This window comes from Pavona decussata, unplaced genomic scaffold, assembly GCF_977016875.1.
Source record: "Pavona decussata unplaced genomic scaffold, jaPavDecu1.1 SCAFFOLD_133, whole genome shotgun sequence".
In the NCBI taxonomy this organism is placed as follows: domain Eukaryota; kingdom Metazoa; phylum Cnidaria; class Anthozoa; order Scleractinia; family Agariciidae; genus Pavona; species Pavona decussata.
Genome location: NW_028145546.1, coordinates 1,003,516 through 1,013,309, shown reverse-complemented (window position 1 = coordinate 1,013,309; position 9,794 = coordinate 1,003,516). Strand labels below are relative to the sequence as shown.

Below are 9,794 nucleotides of genomic sequence, written 5' to 3'. Positions count from 1 at the left end.
GGCACATCCTATTTTGATGTAGGTTACTTTGTCTTTCCGTAATGAGTTCTTTACTTAAATAACAAAACGTAGGACGTAAAATCAATGCCTGAAAACTATTTCGGCTGGAACAAAACCACAACCAGGACATTTTACTGTCCGAACAAATTCGATGATGTAAAAAATTTACGTAAATGTGCAAATTACTGGATTTTATAACATTTTAGTATATACCACTCAAGTGACTAGTGCTTTTTCGCGCGCGCTGATTGGCTGGCTCGGAGGTGATTAGCTAAGTACTATTCACTTCCAAGCAGCCGAAGAGAAACAAGATGGCTTCCTATTTCGCTACAGTCACTTTTAGAGGAAATTATTTCGATAAACGAGGCGGCTGTTACAAAAATTACAAAAATGGCAACAAAGTTTGGTTTGACGGCATTACATGGTAAGTTATTTAATCTTTCAAGCCTTATATTCTAAGGCGAAAAATAAAAATACAATGCATTGTTTACGAAAACTGTCGAGCAATATAATTACAATGTAAACAATGAAACATCTAATGTTTATTACAGCATGGTTTCAAAAACAGAAGAAATTTCATAGTGCAGTCAAAGAAAAGACACGTAGCAACTAAACAAGTGCCTCCAGAAGTTTTATTTGTCCGCAAGAAAGGGAGAAAAATCTTTCTGCAATAAGAAATCCCTTACTGCGCGGCGCGCTAGCTTTAAAATTTCCCACCATTTGTCGGTATATTGCTGCTTCACGGCTCGGTAAATATTCATCACTATTCACCTCCACTTTGGTAAATAATTGTTTACTAAACATGGTCAAGGGTTGACGTTTACAGTAAGACGCTCACCTCTAGTGTCATCTAATAAGCAACACCTTTTCTGCTGACGTTAAATATGAGTCCCCTTTAAACCATATGAGTGACTGGAGTATCCTCCTCCCCCTCACCCCTCCCTCCCCGCGCAATTTTTTTACGCCCATTTCAACATGGCGGATACTATAAATCACACTTAGCTACTTTTTTAAGTTAGAAAAAGAGATGACCCCAAGAAGAGTCGAACCCGCGTCGTCGGATTCCCTAGCGTGAACCTTGCCACTGGTACCAACGACTGCCTGCCAGATTTTTGGTTAGATATCCAAACCTCAAATTTAGGTTAACCGCAAGCTACCTAAGCTAAATAAGGCTAACTGAAGAGATGTTTAGGCTAACCGGCGTGCTATTTGGACTAACCAAACGGTCCTATGTAGGCTAACCGGAGCTTTATTTTGTTAGTTACCAGTCTGCCACAGAAAGTATCCTCCATCTTGAAGTGTCACCTCAGTTAACAAGGACATGGCGTCACATTGTGAATGTGAGCATGTGAGGCAGGGCAAGACGCCCAATCAGCTTTGTAACATTCTTTAGAATACCCGTCAATTGTTATTGCATGGATAGTTTCAGAGTTATACTGGGGGTGGCAAGACAGCCCTGTCTGTAATTTGCCCGTCAGGTCACTGAAGAGACTATCGTTATGTTCTGCTATCATATTTTTAATAGTTTCAATTTTTCCTCCAAACATGTGGTTTTGGGGGCGGGGTGAACTGGGAAGGGGTGCTGAATAAATTTTCCTGTTGCAAATAGTAGAAATAGCGTAGACTTTTTTATGTTGAATTTGAAAAAAATTGTTGCACGCGGAGGTAATAATACGGGCAACAAATAATTGCAACTTGCAATGCAACATTGTTGCGCGACAAGTTGAAAGAAAATGTGGCCTGTATTACTTAGCCTTAATGAACAACCTGTCCGAGGAAAAATTCAACATTACAGCTTTGTATTGATTACAGAGAGAGAAAACTGAAAATTTTAAGAACAGCCGATCGTCACAATAAGACAGAGCTCAGAGAGGAAAGTCTCCATGCCTTCGGTTGGCCTTAAAGTTCGGAGAGATTTGCGAAGTAAACGCTTTCATGGAAAACGGCACCAGACGGGTTGCTTGAACTTCTTTATCTCCCACCCCACTCTTCTTGTTAACCAACGCCAAAAATAAAACATGCGTCGCTTGACCGAGTTACCAAGCAGTCAAGCACGACCAAACAAATATTTGGGCGCTGTCTCCATCAGCCTGCTGAAAGCTTTACAAGCGATCCAAGATGGCTGCTCGTCTTTTGTCCAAGTTTGCGATGTTCAGAGAACAACAAGAATTCATTGACGTGCGATTGAAAGTGGGTGAAGACGTGTTTCCAGCTCACCGTAATGTTCTCGCTGCGGAAAGCGATTATTTCTACGCCATGTTTACTAGTGGAATGAAGGAATCCAACCAAGAAGTCATCGAACTCAAAGATGAAAACATTTCTGGAGACGCATTGAGGATAATATTGGACTCCATTTATCGCGGGGAACTCTTAATGACTGAAACGAAATACGTGTTTGAAATTCTCACCACCGCTAACCACCTCCAAGTCTCAAGCATTGTTCAACAGTGTTGTCATGTATTGGACAAGGAACTTGTTCAGCGACTTGATGTGCAGTCGTTTCGTCAGCTGTCTACATTTGCTGATGTACACGGTCTGAAAAACCTACAATAAGCTACTCAACGCAAGATGGCCTCGATGTACAAGGACATCTGTGAAAGTGAAGAATTCTTGTCGCATATTGACGCAGATCAGTTGCTGAAGCTTCTCAGTCGAGATGACCTCAATGCTCCTTCAGAGAGCTTTGTCTTCAAATCAGTGATGCAGTGGATCAAATACAAGAAGGAAGAGAGGATGGCAGTGGCGGCCAAAGTTATCGGAGCGGTTCGCCTGGGGCTGGTGGACATCAAGGAAGTGATAAGAGAGCTAAGTGCAGAGGAGATGCAAGAAGTGCCCGAGATTCAAACACTTGTTTCGCAGGCACTACTGCATACCCAGATTCCTTCCCTCAACTCAAAGTTTGCCGTAGAGAAAACAAAGCCACGCTCAATGAGCCCGGTAAGAATAGAGACCTAACATAAGCCTTGCATGATGCATTCTGCTATTTATATTTGTGTACCTAACAGGTAATAGATCAGGTCAGATAATTTATGAGTGAGTTAACACTGAGTTAACGATTGTGCACGGACAACTTATCTCTGAATCCCCTGAAAATAAGCCTCATTCGGTTTGCATTTAGCCTGGGGCATTCAACGATTCTTTTCGATAAATATCTGTTTGGAGGGTATGAAATCACTTCATAATTAAAGACTGAATCGTGAACAAAAGCTAGCAAGCAAAAGCTTGAACTCCAGTCTGTTGTTTACTGAGCAAAATGCAATCAAATCGTTAGTTAAGATTTCAGAATAAAAAGTAGCGATATTAAAACATCACGTTTCGGCGACGACATGTCACCATTATCAAATGTAAATTATAATAAGATTGGTAACGTATATAAAGAAAGGAAGGTGTGAAATTACATTAGTGTAAAACGAGATGGAGTAAAACAAAAGAATGTGCAAAATTAAATGAACAGTTTTGCTGGTATGGAGTCTTTTTGAGTGTTAAGAGTCGGTCTCTTTTTCCTTATTAGAAGCATCTCGTAAATAAGGCACTCGAATTTCCCACGGCATTTCTTTAGGATCGTAAACTGCTCGTGAAGATTGTTCGGTCTTTGATCGTGTTGGTCCTTAAGATGTTTGCCGATGACGGAATACTTGTGCTCCTCAATGCGGAGGTGGAGGTGACGGCTTGTGTAGCCTATATAATTCGCCGTCACCTCCACCTCCGCATTGAGGAGCACAAGTATTCCGTCATCGGCAAACATCTTAAGGACCAACACGATCAAAGACCGAACAATCTTCACGAGTAGTTTACGATCCTAAAGAAATGCCGCGGGAAATTCGAGTGCCTTATTTACGAGATGCTTCTAATAAGGAAAAAGAGACCGACTCTTAACACTCAAAAAGACTCCATACCAGCAAAACTGTTCATTTAATTTGCACATTCTTTCGTTTTACTCCATCTCGTTTTACACTAATGTAATTTCACACCTTCTTTTCTTTATATACGTTACCAATCTTATTATAATTTACATTTGATAATGGTGACATGTCGTCGCCGAAACGTCATGTTTTAATATCGCTACTTTTTATTCTGAAATGTTTTTCCAAATCCTTAGTTATCAGTAGTTAAGATTTTGTATGGAAAAATAATGAAAATTTTTTCCAGTTAACCCTACAATAAATAATTAAAATAAAGGACGCCAGCTCTGTTGGGCACTTTAAACGAAACATCAGGCAGGTATCTGACTTAGCGGATTCCCACATGGCGATCTGGTAGTACAGTTGTAAGCATTTTTGTAATCGTATATATATATTTTTTAGCTAAACTGATGATCAGTTCTCCTTGTTTAAATAAAGTTCACATTACATCAGAGAAAGGTTACTCTTGTGGGCTTTGTTGAGTTGTTTTGTTTTTGTTTGTTTTTTTTTTTCGCCTCTTTGAGCTCCTGAGGCCGATTTAAGCGATTTTAATCACCGTTTGGTTGATCATGATCATCTAAAGTATTACTGCTAACCGTAAGTAAGATCGATGACTTTGACCAACCACTTGGAAGAAAATTCCAAAGAACGACAATTGTCAAAAGCACAGAGAAAAAATAAAAACACATGTAATATACGCCCAACAACCTTTGTCAGCCTTACAATCATTATGGGAAATTGTTTGTTATTTTTCGATCAAATTTGAGCAGTTTCAGCTCGAACTCTCATATTCCACTTCCATAGTACCTGTGGATCACTGTCTGTTAAGTATCCTTCTTTGGTTCTAGTCTGTTTCATATTCGTAAGACTTTCATAACTGATCCTTTGCCGGTATTCTTGTCGTTTTTAGTGAGCTACTTCCGTGTAATTTTCTTGTCTCATTTTCGGTGCTTTCTTATTTCAGGTTCTTGTTGCTATTTTCCCAAAACAAGAAGGTGACAAGTCAACTGCTACTCAGACGAGGTATTTTGACTTTGAAAGAAAAACGTGGAAACCCCTACCGTCCATGGCAAGCTTAACCTTACGTTCTAAGGGAACTTTCGAATTTCTTTGTGCAGAGTATGTCGGAAATTACTTGTATGTAGCTGCGAAACAATCGTTTAGTTCCGGTGTCATTTACCGTTACCATGTTGTTAATAACACGTGAGAGACACTCCCACGTTTTCAGAGCTCATCAATGGGCCGTGGCCATGTGATTAACTGTTTGTGTTATGTTAATGAATATTTATATGCAATCAGTAACACTGATCTACCGCAGCGGTACAGTTTCGCTCAGAGCCAATGGCAGAGTGGTTCAAAATTGCCTTTTTTGGAGAGAAGTTACAACCAAAATAAGCAGTTGATTAATGTAGCAGCAGTCGTTATAAAATCTAAAATCTATGTACTTCATGGGTGTTGCATAGTGGAAATGCAAGGGTTGACATATACAACTGAAACATGTCCAGCTGTGTTTCATTGTTTTGATCCCAAAAAGAATGAATGGAAACAAAAGGCATCAACCTCCTCCCCTCACTTTGGATCCACTCTCTTTGTGGATAACAACAAACTTTATGTCGCTGGTGGGAAGATTTCTTGCTGGAAAGATAGTAGGACAGGTAAAATTACTCCAAATGGGGACCCTGCACCAGTAGAAGTTTATGATGAGATAAAAAACAAGTGGTTTGCTGTTAGACAACCACATGTTCCCCCAAACTACCTCGGGGCAGTGGAAGTGCGGAGGGAAAGACTTATTTTATAATCAACAAATTTCCAGTTGACAGTGGTATTAGAATCCCACCGGGGGAGGTGTATCACATTTCATTACACGAGTGGGAAAGTAAGAGAATTAGTGAAATAGGTAACGCTGTCTTGTGTTATATGCCAGTAAAGAAAGAAAGCTTGGAAAACAAGGCAACTAATGAGGAAAAAGCCTCTGTAAAGGGAGAGGCGAAAAAAGGGACAAAGGAGACTTAGCTTTCGGTTGGGGAAAGTTTATTCAGTAGATTCTTTAAATCGGATTACGAAAAACAGGTGTCAGCACGTCCTTGTATGTTGTATGAGAGTTTTACAATACCAAATTTATTTGTAAATGGGTTGACTAACGTTAACTTTCTTAGTCTCTGAGTGTTTGATGACCCTTATTGGAGAACGCTGTTGAAAACTAGAAACGGTTATCAGGTTGAGATCTGCTAGTCAGCAGAATAAACTGCGTATTTCATCGTTAAGTATTTAAAGGCGTTGTAACACTAGCAAGCATGTTACACTACGTAACAGTTCGTATAACTTGATTGCGAGACAACTGGATGCAAGACAAATTGCCTAGTGTGATAACGACTTATTTGTGTATTATAATATAGCAGAGCAAGGCATGACAAATGTAAAAGTTTTATTTTCTTGTCAAACATAGAGACCGGTTGAGAATGATGATTATTCAAGAAAGTGACGCAGGCATACTCGGAAAAAAGAAATCCGAGTGCTCCTGTCAGGAGTCGAACCTAACACCTTCTGATTACAAGTTCGGATGATAGAGACCGGTTGTTTTAAAAGCCAATCTGAGTGTTACAAGCTGGGATTAAAATATAAACTATAGACTTGGTTTCTTTGATTTTAACTGAAGTGCTTTTCGCTTTAAAAAGGTTACAGTTAAGTTTGAGATTAGTCAGATTTAGTCCGTTAGAATTGCATAACGGGATTTGAAATTGATCAGTGCTGTTTTAATCAACCGGGCTCTTTGAGAGGAAAAGAATGCATTTCATGCCATGGACACTGCTTATACATATAGTTTAGCGGAGCAGTGTCAATATTGCGCTACTTTGTTATGTCATTTAATCCAGTTTCAGAAGCTAATTTGTTTCGTAAGAACGTTGAAAATGAACTGAACTAAGTTAATGCTATTGTTTGACTTCTTCATGGGTAGATTAACTCGATGGCGGATCATTCTTATACCAGAGGAGCCCATTTTTTTTCTCTGACCGCGCCCCCATCGTGAGTTTCAAAGGATGGGAGGGTGGCACGTCCTATTTTGATTCGGGTTACTTTGACTTTCCGTAATGAGTTCTTTACTTAAATCACAGAACAATTAGGACGTAAAATCAATGCCTGACGACTATTTCGGCCGGAACAAAACCACAACCAGGACATTTTCCTCGGTCCGAACAAATTCGATGATGTAGGTAAATGTGCAAATTACTGCAATTTGTAACATATGAGTGACTGGAGTATCCTCCCCCCCCCCCCCCCCCCTCTCCTCCTCCCTCCCCGCGCAATTGTTTTACACCCATTTCAACATGGCGGACACCATAAATCACACTAAGCTACTTTTTTAAGTTAGAGGACGAGATGAGTCGAACCCGGGTCGTCGGATTCTCTAGCGTGAACCTTACAACAAGACTACCAACGGCTGCCCTTCCAGATTTTAGGCTAGATATCCTTACCTCCAATATAGGCTAACTGCAAGCTACCAAAGCTAAATTAGGCTAACTAAAGAGATATTTAGGCTAACCGGCGAGCTATTTAGACTAACCAAAGTCCTATGTAGGCTAACCGGAGCGTTATTTTGTTAGTTACCAGTCTACCACGGAAAGTGTCCTCCATCTTGAAGTGGGCGTAAAAAAATTGCCCTCTTCTCTCCAATGAAAGGTATGTGTGTACCCGGGACAACCACGTTACCTCCTCCATCAACCGTGCTTCTCGGTCGCGCGTTCTTATTTGACTATACATGAAGCTTAGTCCTGTTGGCCCGCACCGTTTGCAAGCTTGTCCCTGATTGGCTAACAGGTCGCTTCTGGTATATATAGTCTCGGTAGTCAACCAATCAAACGTCACTTTTGAGTCGATTGTCGCACATATCTCACAATTTTTGTCTTAGTGGCGTATCAGTAGCATTTCACTGTTTCTCGGAAACGTTGTTGAGCGGTTAGTTCGTGAGCAGTTTATGGTGTAAGGTTCCTGTCTTCTGTGGTTGGTTTCCAATTTGTTAGCGAGGCGTATTTTTACATCTGTTGGTTGGTTTTTGGTAACGTTCAACTGTAATGAGCGGTCGTGGTCGCGGCTCGAGTCGAAGTTGTTCCGAGGAATATTTCAATAGGTCGAAGCCACCGAACTGCCTAAAATGTGGTTACTTTCTGGAAGGATTTTTTAATGACCCACAGAAAAAGGTCGAGTCTGCTAGCCCAGCCCTTGTTGAAGTATGCACTGGTGTGTTTTCATGTCGAACGGCTGGACGCGATCGCTGTTTCTTGACAAGTCGCGGCAGTCTGTGGTTATGCACTCGCGAAGGGTGTGAGATTTCTCGTTCTGTTCACCTTAACAGTGACATGGCATCACATCATGAATGCGAGCATGTGAAACAGACCAAGACGCCCGCTAACTGCGACCCCGTGAGAGTATATCAGCCAAGACTATCAAGCTATCGGTGTATCGAAAGTATCCGAGACAAGTTGCGCGAGGTCGTCGCGTCACTTCCAGGTGACATTAGCTCCTCCTGTGGTCCAAGTAATTTATCCGAGCAGCTTCCCCTTTCTTCGTTTGACTTTTCTCTTAGTTTCTTTCCTTCTCCTATATGTAGATCTACTTTTGTTTAATCCAATGGGATATGCTGCTTTGTACCTTTCCTTTGCAGCATCTAGGTCTCCAATCAGCTGGGTACCATTCTCTAGAATGCCTGTCAGTTGTTATAGCATGGATAGTGTCAGAGTTATACTTGAGTGGTAAGACAGCCATGCCTGTAATTTGCCCGTCAGGTCGGCTGAAGAGACTATTGTCATGTTCTGCTATCATATTTTTAATAGTTTCAATTTTTCCTTCAAACATGTGGTTTTTGCCTTACATCGGCCAATGTTTGCATTGTCTGTGAAGTTCTTGATTCACAATGTACCGTCGGTCTCTTTCTGCAATGAACATTTTCTTCATCAAACCAGAGTTGCCTTACCAGCTCCCTCTTTGTAGCTGTTATAAAATGTGGGCAGGAGCTCATTTCCAACTGATTCAGTGTGTTGTTTCTGCTAGGGTTTTACAGCCCAATGCGTGGTAACGTTGGCTGGAAATAGGGGGCGGGGTGGAGGGGGATTGTACCTTAGTTATCGACTTAAACAGGGAGGGGTGGTAAGAACTTATTTCAGCCTTTGTACAGAGGGGCTTCAAGATAACTTTTAGCCGTATGGTACTCATTTCAGAACACCTCACCCTGATTATTGCAGAGTCCCTTAGCTTTTACGATGATTTTGTTAAGGTATTCGTGCCGCAAAGTAAAACGAACTTGGATAGAGAGGGCAATTATGTTTAGATCGCTAAGCTAGAGAGCGAGTGTTGCCCAGTGTCTATCCTGCGTAGGTATATTCAAGCATCCAATCTAGATCTGTCTAGCCAGTTGGGCTTGTTCATGTGTGACCACTGCGACCACTGCGACTACCGCGACCACTGCGACCACCGTGAACAGTTCATTTTTGCCATTTTTCAGACAAACTTTCAGTCCTGAAATCCGTTCCTCAAAACCCCCGAAGACTTTTTATTTGCGAGATGTATCATACTTATTTCTATCGATTCGGGGTACTTTTAGTGCAAACTAGCCTAATGTGGGGTACGTTTCTTAATCTTCGAAAGGTTTTATATTTTTACCACTTACAATTATAAAAAATGCATTTTTGATAATGAACATCGCGCGTATGCACCTAAAACAATTTTTTGGACACGCAAATGTTTTCGACAGTTTTGAGAAACGTACGCTTAATTGGGCCTTATTCTCCTATATACCAGTAGCTGAACGGGTAGACCAGTTGTGCGGAATTTCAATACTGGAGTTGGACATGCAATAAAAGAAACCTCTCGATCTCGTTGCACGTCAATGAACTCTGT

General features: G+C 41.0%; 1 pseudogene across 1 annotated transcript; it reads left to right on the top strand.

The window, feature by feature from the left end:
- The first annotated feature begins 1,767 nt into the window (after positions 1-1,767).
- Positions 1,768-6,352, top strand: LOC146468067 (kelch repeat and BTB domain-containing protein 2-like; annotated as a pseudogene). The gene is made up of 2 exons (XR_014867594.1): positions 1,768-2,937; positions 4,867-6,352. The product of XR_014867594.1 is annotated as a kelch repeat and BTB domain-containing protein 2-like (transcript).
- The last annotated feature ends 3,442 nt before the right edge of the window (positions 6,353-9,794 follow it).